The sequence below is a fragment of the Schistocerca gregaria genome, unplaced genomic scaffold (genome assembly GCF_023897955.1).
Source record: "Schistocerca gregaria isolate iqSchGreg1 unplaced genomic scaffold, iqSchGreg1.2 ptg000077l, whole genome shotgun sequence".
Classification (NCBI taxonomy): Eukaryota; Metazoa; Arthropoda; class Insecta; order Orthoptera; family Acrididae; genus Schistocerca; species Schistocerca gregaria.
In genome coordinates this window covers 16,773,108-16,791,178 of record NW_026061710.1, presented here as the reverse complement: position 1 = coordinate 16,791,178, position 18,071 = coordinate 16,773,108, and the positions used below count along the sequence as shown (strand labels likewise).

At 29.6% G+C, this 18,071-nt stretch overlaps 2 long non-coding RNA genes across 2 annotated transcripts in view; one reads left to right on the top strand and one right to left on the bottom strand.

The window, feature by feature from the left end:
• LOC126301657 (uncharacterized) overlaps window positions 1–1,500 on the bottom strand; it is a 67,789-nt gene extending 66,289 nt beyond the window's left edge. The window contains exon 1 of the long non-coding RNA XR_007553090.1: window positions 1,101–1,500. This is a non-coding gene — a long non-coding RNA (uncharacterized LOC126301657). The remainder of the gene's footprint in view (window positions 1–1,100) is intronic.
• LOC126301656 (uncharacterized) lies at window positions 212–14,501 on the top strand. Its single transcript, XR_007553088.1, has 2 exons — window positions 212–903; window positions 14,372–14,501. It is a non-coding gene; the product is annotated as an uncharacterized LOC126301656 (long non-coding RNA).
• Window positions 14,502–18,071: the final 3,570 nt, after the last annotated feature.

Here is an 18,071-nt window from a genome sequence, read left to right as displayed (position 1 = left end):
CCTTATTTGGACCCTTTCGAATCTGAATATAACCTAAAACCTTACGCTCTAATAAAGTTCAAAAGGCAACACTAATTAAAACACAAATAACCAATAAAAGAAAATTCAAAATAAATATAAATAAATCATAAAGTATCAATACTATTTGTAGAAAAAATCTACATAAATGAATTCTAAATTCAACACATTAATCTGTCAAAATAGTAAATAAATTAATATTAATCAATATAACAAAAAATATTTTAACCATATGGTCCTTTCGTACTAATATGGATTAACAATCTTAGGATAGAAACCGACCTGGCTCACGCCGGTCTGAACTCAGATCATGTAAGAATTTAAAGGTCGAACAGACCTAATCATTGGGCTCCTGCACCCAAAATTTTTCTTAATCCAACATCGAGGTCGCAATCTGCTTTGTCGATATGAGCTCTCAAAAACAATTACGCTGTTATCCCTAAGGTAACTTAATCTTATGATCATAAATTATGGATCAAAATAACAAACATAAATAAATGATATAATAATGAAGAGTTTATCTATTCTTCATGTCACCCCAACAAAACATCATCATTAAATATAGAAAGACAAACAAAAAACTATATAAAAGTAAAATGTCAAGCTCTATAGGGTCTTCTCGTCCTAAAGAAGAATTTAAGCCTTTTGACTCAAAAGTTAAATTCAAAACTTTATTAAGAGACAGTTGATTTCTCGTCAAGCCATTCATTCCAGCCACTAATTAAGAGACTAATGATTATGCTACCTTTGCACGGTCAAAATACCGCGGCTCTTTAAAAATACGCTCAGTGAGCAGGCCAGACCTCAAAATATAAACAAGAGGACATGTTTTTGATAAACAGGCGGAAATCAATTTTGCCTAGTTCCTTATAATAAGTTCACAAGGTAAGAATTTCATACAAATAAATATACTAATTCTATCATTATTACAAAAATTTTAAAATTAAATTAATAATCTTAATAAAAAACCTAAAATATTTATAAAATCAAAATAAAAAATAATGAACTAAAACTTAATCTTAAAGATAGCTGGTTTAAAGCTTACTATTATATTTCTATAAAATAAATTATAGGTTATTTACTTCAAAGCTTATCCCTTAAAGAATAAATAAGTTAATATTTTTACTTAAAAAATTAAATAAAAACAAATAACTTTAAAAAATTAAATTTTTTCTGAAGAAACTAGATATCTTGGGAAACGATTAACATCTCATTTCTATAAATAATTTAATAATAATTATGATACATTAACTATAAATTATTTATAAATCAACCCAAATCGAGACAAGTAAAATAAATACTAAAATTTTGATAAACCCTGATACAAAAGGTACAATAAATAAAATCTACTTAAAAAAATTTAAATAATATTTCATAAAACACTTACATTACCAATAAACTATAATTTAAAAAATCAATTCTATAAAATATACTAAGACAAAAATACAATAAAATTATTTATATTAAATAATTAAATAAACAAAAAATAAATATAATAAAATAAATAATCAAGATATCCTGATTTGCACAGAAAAATTTTCAGTGTAAATGAAACACTTTAGTAATAAGTTATATCTTGAAACTCTTCCTAGATACACTTTCCAGTACATCTACTATGTTACGACTTATCTCATCTAAATTGAAGCTACTTTAAAATAAAATAGAATAATCAATAATGAGAGCGACGGGCGATGTGTACACATCTCAGAGCCAATATCAGTTAAATTAAATAAATTAAATTACTATCAAATCCACCTTCATTAACAGTATTTCACTATCAAATCCGTTATAAACAAAAATCTATTGTAACCCACCTCCTCTTAACTATAAGCTGCACCTTGACCTGAAATATTTTATAATTATAAATCCTGAGAATTATAACTCTAAAAAGATTCTCTGATAACGGAGATATACAAACAAATAAATTAAGTAGAGTAAATCGTGTATTATCACTCATGGGGTAGGTTCCTCTGAATGGAATGAGATACCGCCAAATTCTTTGGGTTTAAAGACCTTAACTAATAGTACCCTGGTAAATATAATTAACATTTAAAATAATAGGGTATCTAATCCTAGTTTAATATTTAAATTTCACAGATTCATAAAAAGGGCCACAAATAAAGTTTAACATTTCACCTTACAAATTTATATTTCAACCCTAATAATATAAACAACTGTTTTAACCAATAATATTCACTTGTATCAATCGTATAACCGCGGCTGCTGGCACGAATTATGCCGATACTAAATCAATTGCTAAATCCAAAATCACTTGAAAATTAAATCAAATTACTGCAAAAAGAACATTTAGTCTAACAAAACTTACATATAATACAACGAAAAAGTGAATAAACAAGCAAGAATAAAACTTTTAAAAATAAAAAATAAGAAAATTTTAAATCTATTAATTCAGGAAAAAATAAAAGATTCAAATATTTAAAGAAAAAAAAAGAAAAAAACCACAAACATTAACAAAAAAAAAGAAACACCCCTATGTATGACCACAACAACTTCTCTATTATATATGATTAAAGATTAATATGGAACATGTATAGCAATAAATGTATTATGTTCTTTCTTATTTAATCTTTCTTTTCACTAATAAATAAAGAAAGATTAAATAATATAATAAATATATTTTATACAATTATGTAATTTAATATAATATGTTATTAATATGAATTCTTTTTTTTATATTAAGTTAACTTTCATATATATTAGTTAAATAATCTAATTATAAATAATTTACATAATTATATTATTATAATTAATATAATTATTTATATTAATTATAATATTTTATATATAAATTAATAATTTTATTTATTATATCCAATTATAATAATATTAAATATTAAATTACATATTATTATATATATTATATTATAATAACCTATTTTAAGCTAAAAACATAAGTAGCTATAATCCTAGGTAAAAAATTGCATTAAAATAATCAATTGATAATGGTAAGATGAACTTATAATACTTTAATTTCAATTAAATGTAATATATTAATATAAATTGTTTATTATATATATATATATAAAAAAATAAAATGAGCAGGATAAATTAATCCTAATTAAACAAAATAATACATAAAAGAATTTCAAAAAAAACTTTCGATTTATATATTAAATAAATGAAGTGCCTGATTAAAGGGTTACCTTGATAGGGTAAATAAAGTAAATAAAATTACCTTCATTAAAATTACATAAGATGGAATTAAACTACCTCCTTTAGTATCAAAAACTAACGTGCATCATACACCTTAATGTAAAAAGGTAAGCTAAACAAGCTAATGGGTTCATACCCCATTTATAGAGGTATCAATCCTCTCCTTTTTAATGACCAACAACTCTACAAAACTTCTCTTCCAATCAACATTAATGATAGGAACGATCCTGTCCATTTCATCAAATTCCTGATTTGGGGTTTGAATAGGACTTGAGATCAACTTACTTTCATTTATTCCACTCCTAACAAGAAATAAAAATATAATAATAAATGAATCATCAATTAAATATTTTATTGTCCAAGCAATAGCATCGACAATATTATTATTTTCAATTTTGCTGATTCAAATAAAATATCCCATGGGATGGGAAACAGAATTTATCCCATCAATAATAATTAGTTCTAGACTATTATTAAAGATTGGAGCTGCACCTTTCCATTTCTGATTTCCAGAAGTTATAGGAGCATCAAGATGAAATAATTGTTTAACATTAATAACATGACAAAAAATCGCCCCAATAATGGTCTTATCTTATTGTATTCAATTAAGAACTTTTATTTGAACAATTATTATCTTAAGAATCGTTATTGGGGCAATAGGAGGTTTAAATCAAACATCCTTACGACAACTTTTAGCATATTCATCAATCAGACATCTAGGTTGAATAATTAGATCATTAACAGTCAGAGAAAACATCTGAGAACTATACTTCATTATTTACTCACTATTAAGATTAATTATAGCTTTATTATTTAAGCAAATAAATTTATTTTTCATAAATCAAATTTATTCAGCCAGAAATATAAAAACCGAAATTAAATTCATAATATTCTTATCTTTATTATCTTTAGGTGGACTACCACCATTCCTTGGATTCTTACCAAAATGAATTGTAATACAATCATTAATAGAAAACAATATAACAACTATTATAACTATTATAGTTGTATTAACTACAATTACACTCTACTACTATATACGTATTAGATTCTCAGCTCTAATTATATCATACACAGAAAATTCGTGATCTATAAAGATAAAGTCCCAAAAATCAAGAATCATTCTTCCTATAACAGTAATAATTTCAACAATAGGATTGATTTCAACATCAACCTTAATTTCATTATACTAAGGACATTAGACGTAGAATTTGACACTTATATAACACCAGAACAAGACCTAGAAAATGATGGATTCCGACTACTAGATGTAGATAACCGAACAATCCTACCAATAAATACAGAAGTACGAGTATTAACAAGAGCATCAGATGTTCTACACTCATGAGCAGTTCCTGCATTAGGGGTTAAAATTGATGCAACGCCAGGTCGGTTAAATCAAGGAACATTCACAATAAATCGACCTGGATTATTCTTTGGACAATGCTCAGAAATCTGTGGAGCAAACCACAGATTTATACCAATTGTAATTGAAAGAACTTCAGTAAATTTATTTATTAAGTGATTATCTAAGATAATTTAAGGAGTTAGTTAAAATAAATAACATTAGAGTGTCAGTCTAAAGTAACTAAAAAAAATTAGTACACCTTGAAATTCATCAGATGACTGAAAGTAAGTAATGGTCTCTTAAACCAAATAATAGTAAATTAACGACTACTTCTGATGGGGAAATTATATCCAAATCCCTCAAATATCCCCTCTTATATGATTCTCACTATTCATTATATTTTCAGCTACATTAATCTTGTTTAATCAAATAAACTTCTTCTCATTTAAACCTAACCTTATTAAAAGAGCAGAAAAAGGAACAATTGAAATAAAAAACTTAAATTGAAAATGATAACAAATCTATTCTCAACATTTGACCCATCAACTAACATCTTTAATTTATCATTAAATTGAACTAGAACATTTCTAGGACTATTATTAATCCCATCACTATTTTGACTTACACCATCACGAATTAACATTATCTGAAATAAACTAAATTTAACCTTACATAATGAATTTAAAACACTTCTTGGACCAAAATCATTTAATGGAACAACATTCATTTTCATCTCAATTTTTATTATAATATTATTTAACAATTTCATAGGATTATTCCCTTATATTTTTACTAGAACAAGACATTTAGCATTAACATTTGCAATTGCCCTACCTATATGGCTAAGATTTATATTATTTGGATGAATTAACCATACTAATCATATATTTACACACCTTGTACCACAAGGTACACCGCCTGCATTAATATCATTTATAGTACTAATTGAAACAATTAGTAATGTTATTCGACCAGGTACATTAGCAGTACGGTTGGCAGCAAATATAATTGCAGGACACTTATTATTAACCTTATTAGGAAACACAGGACCATCTATAGCAATAAACTTAATCTCATTACTAATTATTGGACAAATACTTCTATTAATTCTAGAATCAGCAGTAGCAATAATTCAAGCCTATGTTTTCTCAATTCTAAGAACTCTATATTCTAGTGAAGTATATTAAACCTATGTTAACAACTCACTCAAACCACCCATTCCACTTAGTAGACTATAGACCTTGACCATTAACAGGAGCAATTGGAGCAATAGTCCTAGTATCAGGACTAGCAAAATGTTTCCACCTATTTAATATTAACTTATTCATAATTGGATTTGGAATTACCCTACTAACTATAATTCAATGATGACGAGATGTAGTACGAGAAGGAACATATCAAGGATTACATACAGGATTTGTATCAATTGGGTTACGATGAGGAATAATTTTATTTATTGCATCAGAGGTATTATTTTTCGTTTCTTTTTTTTGAGCATTCTTTAGAAGAAGATTAGCACCAACAATTGAACTAGGAATACTATGACCTCCAATAGGAATTCAACCCTTTAACCCTATACAAATTCCATTACTTAATACAGCTATTCTTTTAGCATCAGGAGTAACAGTAACATGAGCACATCATAGTTTAATGGAATCTAATCATACTCAAGCACTACAAGGATTATTCTTCACAGTGTTATTAGGACTATACTTTACAATACTTCAAGCATATGAATATTGAGAAGCACCTTTTACCATTGCAGATGCAGTTTATGGATCAACATTCTTTGTTGCAACAGGATTCCATGGTTTACACGTAATTATTGGAACAATCTTTTTATCAACATGTCTACTTCGACACTCAATAAATCAATTTTCACCAAGACATCACTTTGGATTTGAAGCAGCAGCATGATACTGACACTTCGTAGACGTAGTATGATTATTCTTATATATCTCTATTTATTGATGAGGTAGATAATTGTTTTTCTAGTATAAATAGTACATTTGACTTCCAATCAGAAAGCTTGATATAAATCAAGAAAAACAATTCTAATTCTATCAACAAGAGTTTTCATTAGATTAATTATTCCAATAATTGTTATAATCCTGGCAACAACACTATCAAAAAAATTAATTAATGATCGAGAAAAAAGATCACCATTTGAATGTGGGTTTGATCCAAAAAGATCAGCACGAATACCATTCTCAATACGATTCTTCCTAATCGCAGTAATCTTTTTAATTTTTGATGTAGAAATTGCACTAATTCTACCAATTGTAACTATTTTTAAAACTTCAGACATTATAATCTGAACAGTATCAACAATATTTTTTATTCTAGTTCTATTACGAGGACTATACCATGAATGAAACCAAGGAGCATTACAATGAGCAGAATAAAGGGTTGTAGTTAAATATAACATTTGGGTTGCATTCAAAAAGTATTGATATTATCAATCAACCTTAAATAGAATAAGAAGCGAAATATTGCAGTCAGTTTCGACCTGGAAGATTGGTATGTACTACCCTTATTCTTATTAATTGAAGCAAAAAAGAGGCGTATTACTGTTAATAATATAATTGAACTATAATAGTTCCAATTAAGGAAATGTAAAGCCAATATGAAAGCTGCTAACTTTTTATATTAGCGGTTAAACTCCGTTAACATTTCTAAAATTTATATAGTTTAAATAAAACATTACATTTTCACTGTAAAAATAATATATCTATATTTATAAATACTTAAAAGTAAAAATACTTCCTTAACATCTTCAGTGTCACGCTCTAATTATAAGCTATTTAAGTAAACGAAAAACAATATTACCAAAATAAATATTCAAAAAATAAAAGTTAAAAGATAAATCTTGAAATTAGAATCATATCAACCTTGAATATAACCAATTAAATAAATAAATAATCTATATAAACCTTGACCACCAAGTAATACACCTCAACCATAATCAAATGACTTAGATGAATAATAACCTATTTTTAAAGGAATATATCTAATAAACTTAGTTGAAAGAAAAGGTATAAATCATATAGAACCAGCAAATCTAACAAAAGAAAGTATACTTAAAGAAAATAAATTATGAGAAAAATCAAAATTAGAAATAAGATAACCTAAATAAGCACCTAAAATAACAACTGTAATAGTTAAAAACTTTAAATAATAAGGTAAAGCAATCACATGAGGAATTGGAAAAATTAATCAAGATAAAAGACTACCACCAAAAACAGCAACAAACAATAGACCAATTATTCCAAATGAAATATAATAACCCTTATCAGCAAAAGAAAATCTAGAATAAAAATTATTATCACCAGATATTGAATAATAAAACAAACGAAAAGAATAAGAAGCAGTTCAACCAGTAGAAAAAAAATAAAGAAAAAAAATTAAACAATTAATTCATCTTAAACAAACCATCTCAAGAATTAAATCCTTTGAATAAAATCCCGCTAAAAAGGTATTCCACACAAAGATAAACTAGAAACATTAAAACAAACTGAAGTTAAAGGTATGAAATTAACAATTGATCCTATAAAACGAATATCCTGAGAATCCTTCAAATTATGAATTATTGAACCTGCACATATAAATAATAATGCCTTAAATAAAGCATGAGCCAATAAATGAAAAAATGCAAGCTTTGGATAACCTATAGCCAAAATTCTTATTATTAAACCAAGTTGTCTTAAAGTAGAAAGAGCAATAATCTTCTTTAAATCAAACTCAAAATTAGCGCCCAATCCAGCCATAAATATAGTTATACAACCAATTAAAAGTAAAAATCAACCACAATTATAAGTATCCAATATTGGTCTAAAACGAATTAATAAATAAACACCAGCAGTAACAAGAGTAGAAGAATGAACTAAAGCAGAAACAGGAGTAGGAGCTGCTATAGCAGCAGGAAGTCATGAAGAGAAAGGAATCTGAGCTCTCTTAGTTATAGCTGCTAAAACAATTAATATAGTAATGAGCTTTATTTCAAAAGAATTAGAAATAAAATCATAATAATAAATATAATTTCAACCACCAAAATTTAACATTCATGCAATAGAAATTAAAATAGCAACATCACCAATACGATTAGAAAGTGCAGTTAATATACCAGCACTATAAGATTTTACATTTTGATAATAAATAACTAAACAATAAGAAACTAAACCTAAACCATCTCAACCTAATAAAATTCTAATTAAATTAGGACTAATAATTAAAAAACCTATAGAAAGAATAAATATTAAAACAATAATATTCTTTTCACCAGATATATAATCCTCTCTATAATAAATAACCAAAGAAGAAATATATATAACAAAAGATATAAAAATAAGAGATATTCAATCCAAAATTAAAGTTATAACAACTATAGAACCATTTAAATTGAAAAGCTCTCACTCAACAAAAACTCTATAATCAATTATTAAATAATAAATACCTAAAATAAAAATTATAGTTCTCGAAATAAACAAAGAAAAAAAACTCAAAGAACAAATAGAAAATAAATTCACGGCCTAAGATGAAAAACTTCATATCATTGATTCCACAAAACAATATTTTTAATTAAAATACTTAAGCAAACTAAACAAAGAAATATTCATCCTTTAAACAGAGAATATTTAAAGGCAATCAATGTAAAAGTAAAAGATGATATTCACGAAAATAACCAAGAGAACAAGTATAAACACCAGAATAATAATTCCCATGCTGAGAATAAGAATATATATACAAAGTATAAACAGCTCTAAAAAAAGATAAAAAAATCAAAGCAAAGAATCTAAAAGAAGATCAAGATATAATTCTATTTAATAATCTAATTTCACCTACCAAATTTAAAGAAGGAGGAGCAGCCATATTTGATGATCTTAAAAGAAATCATCATAAAGCCATTCTTGGCAGCAAATTAATTATACCCTTGTTAATTAATAATCTTCGTCTACCTAAACGTTCATAAATAATATTAGATAAACAAAATAAACCAGAAGAACATAAACCATGACCAACCATTAGAGAAAGAGAACCTACACAACCTCATCAATTCATAGTCATCAATCCACCAATAACCATTCTTATATGAGCAACAGAAGAATATGCAATTAAAGACTTTAAATCAACCTGACGAAAACAAATAAATCTTACAATAACACCCCCAGATAAACCTAAAGACAATCAAAAATAATTAAACTTTAAACCCAAATAAGAAATAACCTTTATAACACGAAAAATACCATAACCACCTAACTTTAATAAAACACCAGCAAGAATTATTCTACCTGAAATAGGGGCCTCTACATGAGCCTTAGGAAGTCATAAATGAACCAAAAACATAGGTATCTTAACTAAAAAAGCCAAAATTATAAATACATAAAACATAAAATAATAAGAACCAAAATCAACCAATAAAGGAAAATATAAAGTATTAGAAAAATCATAAACCTTAAATAAAACTAATAATAAAGGTAATCTAGCAACCAAAGTATAAAAAATTAAATAAACACCAGCCTGCAAACGCTCAGTTTGATAACCCCAACCCAAAATTAAAAGTAAAGTAGGAACTAATCTAGCCTCAAAAAAATATAAAAAGAAAGAAGACTTAATCTAGCAAATGAACAATAAAGCATAATTATTAAAATCAAAACCATAGAAACAAAAAAATTAGAATGATATGAACTTAAATAAACTGAACCTCTAGCAGTGATTATTAAAGAACAAATCCAAAAACTAAGTAAAATTAAACTAAAAGAAAAATAATCAATACCAAAATAATATCTAATTATATTCAAATCAGCATATGAATAAACACAAATTATAAAAACAAAACCCGACAGAAACATTAAAGAATGAACCAACCATCAACAATTATTTAATAAACAAAGAGGGATCAAAAAAATAGTTATAAATAAATACTTTAACATAAAGATAAACCAAAAGAATTAAAAAAATCATTACCATGAGAACGAATTATTGAAACTAAAATAGAAAGACCTAAAGCACCCTCACAAACAGAAAAAACTAAAAAAATAACAGGAAAAAAATAATCATAATCAAACTCAATAAGAAAAACAATAACTAACATAAATAAAGAAAGAACAATATATTCTAATCTCAAAAGAACCATTAATAAATGTTTACGTTTAGAAGAAAAAACATAAACACCAGCAAAATAAATCAATAAAGAAGTAAAAATAGAGAATATAAACATTAGTTTTAATAGTTTAAAAAAAACGCCGGTCTTGTAAACCGGAAATAAGTCCAGCCCCCACTTTTAAAACTTCAGAGGTGGAAAAGCTTCCATCATCGGTCCCCAAAACCGGTATTTTAAATAAACTAACCCCTGAAATGATCAAAATATTAATTATATCATTATCAAATGTAATAAATATTAATTTTATTACATTAAGACACCCAATATCAATAATGCTTTTTATTATCCTTCAAACCTTCCTAGTTGGATTAATAACAGGAACAATAATAGGAAGATATTGATTATCATATATTTTATTTTTAACATTTCTTGGTGGTATACTAGTATTATTTATTTACATTACAAGAATTGCATCAAACGAAATATTTCAGCCTAAATCAATCACTACAATTATTACATTAATAATGTGAGTATTTATCATATTAATATTAATTATTCTAGATATATCTATATTTATAGACTTTTTCAAAAACACCGAAACTATAAATATTGATAATTCAATCAATTATCAAGAAATAACAATATCTTTAGAAAAATTATATAATAGACCAACATTCATTATTACAATAATAATAATAATTTATTTATTTTTAGCACTACTAGCAGTTGTTAAAATCACCAATATTAATCAGGGACCTATTCGTAAAATAAGATAATTACTAATGAATAAACCCTTACGATTAAGACATCCTTTAATTAAAATTATTAATAACTCTTTAATTGACTTACCTGCCCCAACAAATATTTCATTTTGATGAAATTTTGGATCCCTATTAGGGTTATGTTTGGTAATTCAAATCGTAACTGGACTACTTTTAGCTATACATTATACATCAAATATTGAAATAGCATTCAGTAGTGTAGTACACATCTGCCGAGACGTAAATAATGGTTGAATTATCCGAACCTTACACGCAAATGGAGCATCTATATTTTTTATTTGTATTTACTTACATGTAGGACGGGGAATTTACTATGGATCTTATATATATATATATACATATACATACCTGAATAATTGGTACAGTGATTTTATTTTTAGTTATAGCAACTGCATTTATAGGATATGTCTTACCCTGAGGCCAAATATCTTTTTGAGGTGCAACAGTAATTACTAATTTATTATCAGCAATCCCATACTTAGGAACAGATTTAGTCCAATGAGTATGAGGAGGATTCGCTGTTGATAATGCAACATTAAATCGATTCCTCACATTCCATTTTGTATTACCATTTATTATTGCTGCTATAGCAGCAATTCATTTATTTTTTCTTCACCAAACAGGATCTAATAATCCTCTTGGACTAAATGGAGATATTGAAAAAATTCCATTCCATCCATACTTTACCTTTAAGGATTCTATTACATTTGTAATAATAACATCATTATTAATTATACAATGTTTAATTAATCCTTACCTATTAGGAGATCCAGATAACTTTGTACCTGCCAACCCATTAGTAACACCAGTTCACATTCAACCACAATGATATTTCCTATTTGCATATGCCATTCTACGATCTATCCCTAATAAGTTAGGAGGTGTTATTGCATTATTTTTATCAATTAGAATCTTAATAATTTTACCATTTTATAATAAAACACCATTCCGAGGCATTCAATTTTACCCTATTAATCAAATTTTATTCTGAATTATAGTAGTTGTTGTATGCTTACTAACGTGAATTGGTAAACGACCTGTTGAAGAACCTTATATTATAACAGGTCAAATCTTAACAATTATTTACTTCACATATTTCTTAATTAATGTCCATGTCGCAAACGCATGAGATAAATTAATTAAGGAATAAAGTTAATTAGCTTAGGAAAAGCATATGTTTTGAAAACATAAAATTAGAAGTTTAACTCTTCTATTAACTTTTCTCAAAAAATTTCACTAAACAAATGAGATAAATAAAATCTTTAAACCAACAAAGAAAATAAAAAAATTCAAAGATAAAGGTAAAAAACTTTTTCAAGCTAAGTACATTAATTTATCATAACGGAACCGTGGTAATGTTCCACGAACCCAAATAAAACCAAAAGATATAATAGCAAGCTTAATAAAAAATATAAAAGAATAAAAATCACCGCCCAAAAAAATTAAAGCCAATAACATTCTTATGAAGACAATTCTAGTATATTCAGCTAAAAAAATTAAAGTAAAACCACCCTCACCATACTCAATATTAAATCCTGAAACTAAATCAGATTCCCCTTCAGCAAAATCAAAAGGAGTACGATTAGTTTCAGCTAAGCAAGAAGCAAAACAAGCTAAAGCTAAAGGAAAAGAAATAATAATAAATCAACAATAAAGCTGATAGTTTATAAAATCAAACATATTAAAACTACCAATTAAAATAATTAAAGACAATAAAATTAAAGCTAAACTAACTTCATAAGAAATTGTTTGAGCAACAGAACGAAGAGAACCTAATAATGAATAATTTGAATTAGAAGATCAACCAGCAATTATAACAGTATAAACACCTAATCTAGTACAACATAATAAAAATAAAAATCCATAAGAAAAAGAACACATATAAGTTAAATAAGGAAAAATTACTCAAACGGCTAAAGAAATCATTAAATTAAAAACAGGGGAAAAATAATAAAGTAGGTAATTAGATATAATAGGAATTGGCTGCTCCTTACAAATTAACTTAATAGCATCTCTAAATGGCTGAGGAATTCCAACAAAACCTACCTTATTTGGACCCTTTCGAATCTGAATATAACCTAAAACCTTACGCTCTAATAAAGTTAAAAAGGCAACACTAATTAAAACACAAATAACCAATAAAAGAAAATTCAAAATAAATATAAATAAATCATAAAGTATCAATACTATTTGTAGAAAGAATCTACTTAAATGAATTCTAAATTCAACACATTAATCTGTCAAAATAGTAAATAAATTAATATTAATCAATATAACAAAAAATATTTTAACCATATGGTCCTTTCGTACTAATATGGATTAACAATCTTAGGATAGAAACCGACCTGGCTCACGCCGGTCTGAACTCAGATCATGTAAGAATTTAAAGGTCGAACAGACCTAATCATTGGGCTCCTGCACCCAAAATTTTTCTTAATCCAACATCGAGGTCGCAATCTGCTTTGTCGATATGAGCTCTCAAAAACAATTACGCTGTTATCCCTAAGGTAACTTAATCTTATGATCATAAATTATGGATCAAAATAACAAACATAAATAAATGATATAATAATGAAGAGTTTATCTATTCTTCATGTCACCCCAACAAAACATCATCATTAAATATAGAAAGACAAACAAAAAACTATATAAAAGTAAAATGTCAAGCTCTATAGGGTCTTCTCGTCCTAAAGAAGAATTTAAGCCTTTTGACTCAAAAGTTAGATTTCAAAAATTTATTAAGAGACAGTTGATTTCTCGTCAAGCCATTCATTCCAGCCACTAATTAAGAGACTAATGATTATGCTACCTTTGCACGGTCAAAATACCGCGGCTCTTTAAAAATACGCTCAGTGAGCAGGCCAGACCTCAAAATATAAACAAGAGGACATGTTTTTGATAAACAGCCGGAAATCAATTTTGCCTAGTTCCTTATAATAAGTTCACAAGGTAAAAATTTCATACAAATAAATATACTAATTCTATCATTATAACAAAAATTTTAAAATTAAATTAATAATCTTAATAAAAAACCTAAAATATTTATAAAATCAAAATAAAAAATAATGAACTAAAACGTAATCTTAAAGATAGCTGGTTTAAAGCTTACTATTATATTTCTATAAATTAAATTTGAGACATTACTCTCATTGAAAATAGTCCGCATGGTGTCTGTTGTATTCAATTCCGATGCTATTTCTGTGTTTCATCTACACTCTGAAGGACCACAGATTTCAGAATGCCTCTGGATGTGATTCGGCAACTGCTACTGGTCTTCCATGGAACGATCAAACCGTTTACAGTTTGAGACATTACCGCAATGGAGGAAAGTCCGCATGGTGCCTGTTGTATTCAATCCCGATGCAGTTTCCGTATTTTATCAACACTCTGAAGGTCCGCATATTACAGAATTCCTCCAGATGTGCTTCGGGAACTACTGGTCCTTTAGGGAACAATCACATCGGAGACAGTTTGAAAAATTACTCCCATGGAGAAAAAAAATAATGGTGCCTGTTGTATTTAATCCCGATGCAATTTCTGTGTTTCATCAACACGCGGAAGGACTACAGATTACCGAATGCCTCCAGATGTACTTCTGAAACTACTACTGGTCTTCCATGGAAGATTAAAGCGTAGACAATTTGAGACATTACTCAGATGGAGAAAAGTCCGCATATTGCCTGTTGTATTCAAGCCCAATGCAATTTCTGTGTTTCATCAACACTCTGAATGCCCACAGATTACAGAATGCCTCCAGATGAGCTTCGGTTACTTCTACAGGTCTCCCAGGAATCGGTCAAAGTGTAGACAGTTTGAGACATTACTCCCATTGAGAAAAAACTGCATGGTGCCTGTTGTATTCAATCCCGATGCAATTTCTGTGTTACATCAACACTCTGAAGGCCCACAGATTACAGAATGCCTCCAGATGAGCTTCGGTTACTTCTACAGGTCTCCCAGGAATCGGTGAAAGTGTAGACAGTTAGAGACATTACTCCCATTGAGAAAAAACTGCATGGTGCCTGTTGTATTCAATCCCGATGCAATTTCTGTGTTACATCAACACTCTGAAGGCCCACAGATTACAGAATGCCTCCAGATGAGCTTCGATTACTTCTACAGCTCTCCCAGGAATCGGTCAAAGTGTAGACAGTTTGAGACATTACTCCCATTGAGAAAAAACTGCATGGTGCCTGTTGTATTCAAGCCCGATGCAATTTCTGTGTTTCATCAACACTCTGAAGGCCCACAGATTAAAGAATTTCTCCAGATGAGCTTCGGTTACTTCTACAGGTCTCCCAGGAATCGGTCAAAGTGTAGACTGTTTGAGACATTACTCCCATTGAGAAAAAACTGCATGGTGCCTGTTGTATTCAATCCCCATGCAGTTCCTGTGTTTCATAAACACTCTGAAGGTCCACAGATTACAGAATGCCTCCAGATGTGCTTCGGAAACTACTACAGGTCTTCCAGGGAATGAATAAAGCGTAGACAGTTTTAGACATAACTCCCATGGAGAAAAGTCCTCATGGTGCCTGTTGTATGCAATCCCGATTCAATTTTTGTGTTCCATCAACACTCTGAAGCTCCACAGATTACCGAATGCCTCCAGAGGTGCTCTTAATCTACTACTTGTCTTCCAGGGAACGATCAAAATGTAGAAAGTTTGAGACACTACTCCCATGGAGAAAGTCCGCATGGGGCCTGTTGTATTCTTCCCGATGCAATTTCTGTGTTTCTTTAACATTCTGAAGGTCCACAGATTACAGAATGCCTCCAGATGAGCTTCGGTTACTTCTACAGGTCTCCCAGGAATCGGTCAAAGTGTAGACAGTTTGAGACATTACTCCCATTTAGGAAAAACTGCATGGTGCCTGTTGTATTCAATCCCGATGCAATTTCTGTGTTTCGTGAACACTCTGAAGATATACCGATTACAGAAAGCCTCCAGATGTGCTTCGGAAACTACTACTGGTCTTCCAGGGAATGATTAAAGCGTAGACAGTTTGAGACATTACCGCCATTGAGAAAAGTCCGCATGGTGCTTGGTGTATTAAATCCCTTTGCAATTTCTGTGTTTCGTCAACACTCTGAAGGTCCACCGATTACAGAATGCCTCCACATGTGCGTCGGAAATTACTAATGGTGTTCCTGGAATCGATTAAAGCGTACACAGTTTGAGACATTTCTCCCGTGGAGAAAAGTCCGCATGGTGCCTGTTGTATTCAATCCTGTAACAATTTCTGTGCTTCAACAACACTCTGAAGCTCCACAGATTACGGAATGCCTCCAGATGTGCTTCGGAAACTACTACTGGTCTTCCAGGGAATGATTAAGCGTATACAGTTTGAGACATTACTCCCATGGAGAAAAGTCCGCATCGTGGATGTTGTATTCAATGCCGATTCAATTTTAGTGTTCCATCAACAATCTGAAGCTCCACAGATTACGGAATGCCTCCAGATGTGGCCCTTAATCCACTACTGGTCTTCCAGGGAACGATCAAAATGAAGACAGTTTGAGACATTATTCCCACGGAGAATAGTCCGCATGGTGCCTGTTGTATTCAATCCCAATGCAATTTCTGTGTTTCATCAACACTCGGAAGGTCTACAGATTACCGAATGCATCCAGATGTACTTCGGAAACTACTACTGGTCTTCCATGGAAGATTAAAGCGTAGACAATTCGAGACATTACTCAGATGGAGAAAAGTCCGCATATTGCCTGTTGTATTCAAGCCCAATGCAAATTCTGTGTTTCATCAACACTCTAAATGCCCACAGATTACAGAATGCCTCCAGATGAGCTTCTGTTACTTCTACAGGTCTCCCAGGAATCGGAAAAGTGTAGACAGTTTGAGACATTACTCCCATTGAGAAAAAACGGCATGGTGCCTGTTGTATTCAAGCCCGATGCAATTTCTGTGTTTCATCTACACTCTGAAGGACCACAGATTTCAGAATGCCTCTGGATGTGATTCGGCAACTGCTACTGGTCTTCCATGGAACGATCAAACCGTTTACAGTTTGAGACATTACCGCCATGGAGGAAAGTCCGCATGGTGCCTGTTGTATTCAATCCCGATGCAGTTTCCGTATTTTATCAACACTCTGAAGGTCCGCAGATTTCAGAATTCCTATAGATGTGCTTCGGGAACTACTGGTCTTCTAGGGAACAATCACATCGGAGACAGTTTGAAAAATTACTCCCATGGAGAAAAAACATAATGGTGCCTGTTGTATTCAATCCCGATGCAATTTCTGTGTTTCATCAACACGCGGAAGTACTACAGATTACCGAATGCCTCCAGATGTACTTCTGAAACTACTACTGGTCTTCCATGGAAGATTAAAGCGTAGACAATTTGAGACATTACTCAGATGGAGAAAAGTCCGCATATTGCCTGTTGTATTCAAGCCCAATGTAATTTCTGTGTTTCATCAACACTCTGAATGCCCACAGATTACAGAATGACTCCAGATGAGCTTCGGTTACTTCTACAGGTCTCCCAGGAATCGGTAAAGTGTAGACAGTTTGAGACATTACTCCCATTGAGAAAAAACGGCATGGTGCCTGTTGAATTCAAGCCCGATGCAATTTCTGTGTTTCATCAACACTCTGAAGGCCCACAGATTACAGAATTTCT